The sequence below is a fragment of the Arvicanthis niloticus genome, chromosome 6, assembly GCF_011762505.2.
Source record: "Arvicanthis niloticus isolate mArvNil1 chromosome 6, mArvNil1.pat.X, whole genome shotgun sequence".
Taxonomy (NCBI): domain Eukaryota; kingdom Metazoa; phylum Chordata; class Mammalia; order Rodentia; family Muridae; genus Arvicanthis; species Arvicanthis niloticus.
In genome coordinates, this window is record NC_047663.1 from 102,490,448 (window position 1) to 102,495,493 (window position 5,046).

A 5,046-nucleotide genomic window follows, 5' to 3' on the forward strand; every position below is an offset into this window, starting at 1 on the left:
TAAACTGCTGTGTTTGATAAATTCTCTGGCCTCTAGCAGTCTATTATAACTGTGGAACTGATCAGCATGACTGCCACCATCTGACACCCTGGGCAAGCCCCACACCTGCAGCACTATATAGAGTTTAGCAGCAACTGCCCCTCCATTTATCCCAAAGTTAATTATCTTGGCAGGGTAGTATTCACATCATCTTTTTTTCCCCACCCTTGGAAACTCCAGAAATTGGGCCTTTTAAAATGTGAAGTGTCCTAAAATTTTAAAGTTTGCAAAAAATTTTGTATTTTTGAACCAACAATAGCTAAACGCTATTACAGCCCAATAGAGCCCATGTAGAAGAGCTGTGCCCTCTGGGCTTGGGTCTGTCTCAGCTGTGCCACTGGAGTCTATGACATGCAATCTTAAGATACTGGAATGTCCCCATCTTCGGAAGGGGACAACCCCACATCATGCCACTGAGTCCAATGGAGTGATGCCTCTACTGGTACTCATATACAAAGAGAAGCCAAGTGTGGTGGTGTACACTTAAAATCCAAGTGCTAGGAAGGCAAAGACGGGGGATCCTGTGACTCTGGCCAGCCACCGTGGCCTACTTGGTGAGTTCCAGGCCAATGAGAGACCCTGCCTCAAAACACAGTGCATAGTTCCCAAGGAACAACACCTGAGGTTGCCCTCTGGACCCATATACATAAATAGGAATGCAACATACAGTGCATCTTTCAGAAGCCAATCCTACCCCAGAGGGACATCCTCAGTCCCTATGCCCATATGTATTGGCCTCTGGAGAGCTTCCTCCAGTGTTTTTGCAACATATGAAACCTGACAGACTCTAAGTGCTTGGTCTGCCTTGTTCCATCTCTGCCTGCCAACGAAATTCTTGTAAATTCCTGTTGGAATTTCTCGAATATATCCTAGGATAAGTAATGAAAAGAAAGTGCTGAGTTGTAGCATGTATCTATCCTCTTCTGATAGACAGGCCCAATGGCCCTTTGATTTATAGTGATTTGCATTCTCATTCGTCTCCACGGCATCACTAACTGCTGTTGCTATACAGTTTAATTTTCACACATCCTATGTTTTTTGTTGTTGAAGTTGTTTGCTTTGAAGGCTTTTGGCTTTTGTATTTTTAATTGTTTGGAGAGGGTCTGAGGGTCTTGCTGTGTAGCCAGGCTTTGTTTCAAACTCATAGTCTTCCTACCTCAAACTCATGAATTATAGAATTACAGGTATGCACCATGACAACTGGCTCATTTTTTTGACAATTTGATAGGTAGAAAAATGATATTTCATTTTTTTTATGTCAGAGTCTATGTCCATTTACTCAATAGATAGCAGAAATGACCTTGAAATTCTGGTTCTTCATCACCTGAATGCTAAGATTACAGATATGTGCCACCACACCAAGTTTACACAATGCACGACACTTAGTGCACAAGCAAGCTACCAATTAAACCACACAGCCAGCCCTTAATTATTTTTAACTACATTTGAAAAATAACACAAATCTCCCTAAGCCCCCGCAGCCACAATGCTTTCTGCTGTGTGAGTCCAGCTTTAGAAACCTCACATAAGCAAGATCATACAATCTATATTTACATTTTGCACCTGATTGTTCTCTTCGTGCAGTGTCCTCAGACACCACACAGGCTATAAGATGGAACAGGATTTCCTTCTCTGGAGGCACCTGCTGCACTTCCTTGATCCGTGTATCTATAGATGGGCATTTGGTTTGTCTCTTTGTGTCGCCTATTGTAAACAATGGTTCCATGATCACAGGTGCACAAACTTCTTTCAATTGTTTTGTATACATATATCCAGAAGGGGGTTGCTGGATTATGCAGTAATTCTATTTTTAATTTCTTGACAATATCCAATGCCGTTCTCTACAGCACGGCATTTGCTTACATTCTCATCAACGATGGGACAAGAGTTCTAGTTTTCAGTCTAGGATATAGCTCAGTTAGCAGTGTGTCTGCTCAACATGCATGAGGCGCTGGATTTGATCCCCAGCACCGCATACATTGAGTGTGGCGGCTCACACCTGTAATCCCTGCACTCTTGAGGTGGAGGCAGGAGGATCAGAAGTTCAAGGGCATTCTAGACTATAGTCTTGGAGAGCTGCAGTTTTTTTCATGTGCTTAAACAATACCTTTTCCCCCTATATTTGTTTTCGACAACGGCCAGCCAATATCTATATTTTATACCTCCGTAAGTTTCAGTGAAGTTGGGCATCTATGCACTGCCCCACTCAAACGAGGAAATTTACAGCTCTGAAAAGTTAAAGCCTTCATGCTTAAGCCCAGGGCTAGACAGTGGCAGAGCCAATGCAGAGTGGTGTGGTCCGATGAATGGCACCCTTCCCAACACGTTGCCCTGCCTTTGGGCCTTCCATGCTTCTCTATGAAGAGAAAGGAGGGAGGAGAGACTGGGCCTGCTTCTAAAAGCTGCTGCACACACTGCAGACAAGTGGGGGATGTGCACAGCACAGTTGCTCCTGAACTTGGAGGCCAAGTGGCCTCTGTCTTCACCTAGAAGGAAGCAGGGGACAAGCTAATACCCGGACGGGAAATGTGTGCCCAGAAGATTATAGCTCCATTGTGTGTAGCTGGACCTCTTCCACTGGCTTTGTTTATAGGACAGATTGTTTTTGCTAAGTTGTTTGCTCCGGTAAGCCTCCAAGCTCTTGAGGCCCCTGGCCATGGAGAGGGTCAAATTTACAGGCAGCACAAGACTCAGGCAGGAAAGGTCTACAAAGGAGTTAGATCCCATGAGAGGCCTCCAGAGCTCCTCGGACAAAGCAAAAGCTGCTTTTACTTTTTTTTTTTTTTTTTTCCTAAACTGATGTGCCATGGGTGTTGGTCTTCCTTCCCTCTTGGCTGTGAGCTGGTATTCTTGTGGTATCACCACACAAGGACCACTCACCCCACACACTCCCATATGTGCTGCAGGGATTTTGAGGTATTTTCTTTGGTGTTCCTAATTCTCCCTTCCAGAAGTACCATGCACTCAGTAGTCCTAGCTTTCCTGCACCATTTGTTCCAAATCAAGGAACAGACAAAGCCTGTGGGATGTAAGGTGAACACTCCCCACTCGGAGGCCAGGAGGGGTGTCTCTCCTCGGGTGGTCCTGGCGCTGTGTTCCTCTGACGGGGAACACATTGTGTCTGGCTTTCAGAGCAGATGCCAGCTGCTAACACACAGTCCTCCATCATTTTTCTATTGTCCCACCCACCACGCCATCCAGACCATCCCATTTCCCAGCATTTCCCACTCTTCCCAAACCTCAAGAATCTAGGCCAGTCAGTCTGAAAAAGAGAGATGTGGAAATAAGGCAGAAGGATTGGGCGTCTCACCTTGGCTGCACACGGACAGAGGCCATCCCAGCACCTGAGACTGTCAGGAACAAGAACAGATACGGCACTCAGAGCCCTCCTGGAGACCTTGGAGCATTAAAGAAGTGGTTACTAGGACTGAGGTTGTCACTCAGTGGTAAAGCATGTCCTTCGGATGCCCAAGGTCATGAGTTCAATCTCAGCACAACAATACAAGTCCCTCGAACTTCCTGAATGCCACCTTCACCCAGACCTTCTGTTTCAGACAATCTTCCCAGTGTGAACCACAATGAACTGACTATAGTTTATTGATTACAATGCAGATACCTAGACCCAACTGTGAACATCAGGAGAGACTCCCTAGAGGAGGGGAAATCTAAATTGAGACTGAAAAAATGTTTCCTTCTGTTGTCTAGGCAACCTTACCAAGAACATTTGGAGCCTTGAGAGGTGCCATTTGTTATCCATTCCTGCTGACTAGATCCTTATCTATTCATTTATTTATTCACACATTCAATCAATCTACAAAGTGTAAGGGAACACCTAGTAACAAGATAAACCTAGGTCCCAGGTGGCTTCAAGCATTTCCCATGACAGTGTTCGTGGGAAGACAGCCGAGAGGGAGACATGTCCGGAGGGCCTATGCCTAGAGATTGGCCTTCTGCACTGACTTCCTCCTGACAATCCTCATGGACTCTGATGTTCATCTGCCTTCATAAAGCCATGAGATGGAGTTTGTTCCCATATTAAAGGAAGGACACCAGAGTGCATGGACTGTGCGCGGTAGAATTTGGAACACTGTAATGAACCCCTGAGAGATTTATTTTGACTCCCAGTTTCAGCCAATGGTGTTTGGTTCTACCGAATGTCATGGGAAGAAGAATGGAGTGAAGGGTACATTGCTAACCTAGTGGTAGGAGACAGAACAGGAAAAATATAGCCATGGGCAAGATAGAATCCCCAAAGACACACCCCTAATGACCGCCTGCTTCTTATCCAGCTAGACTCCTGCCTTCTAATATTTCTGGAACTTCACAAACTAGGACAAGCATCTAGGAACTAAATGAAAGTCAACAGATGCATGTCATATTCAAGTCATAATAGGGATGGTGTGTAGTCTTCATGACACGTTCCTTTGTACTTGTCTGCAAACTCAGAAGTAGGAAGCCACCACGGGTCAAAGGACGAGCACTCGCTGCCTCTGCAGCTGAGGTGTGTGAAGCAAGCGGTGCCCCAACCCTGCTTCAACTCCACTTCTCAGGCTCCGCCCATCACTGACCCTTAGCCAAGAGCTATTAGAACTTCACTCAAGGACTCCTTCATCTCAGAATGTCAGCCACCTCCTCTGTCTCACAACACAATGAATAAGTATGGAAAGGAGTCTCCTGTGTCATGATACTGCTCTGTTGGGCCCCATGGCTGGGCATTTTTTGTCCACGGTCACTTTTCCAGAAGACTACAGTTGTTGGGCCTGTAATTTTGGGAGTCCTAAACAGCGGCCAGTCAGTTCCAACCACCAGAAGCAGCTCCCCGCTGCAGTAGGCTGATGCCACTTTGTTCTCTGAGAAGAATCCTTTTTGCCCCTGGTCATTTCAGGTCCATCTCAGGGCTACCCTCATAGCCTCCTACAATGACTCCCATTAGTCTGACTTCCTACCACCACCAGCTCTTGTCTATATCCCACCACAGGATACATAGAACATTCCAGAAACTTCTAG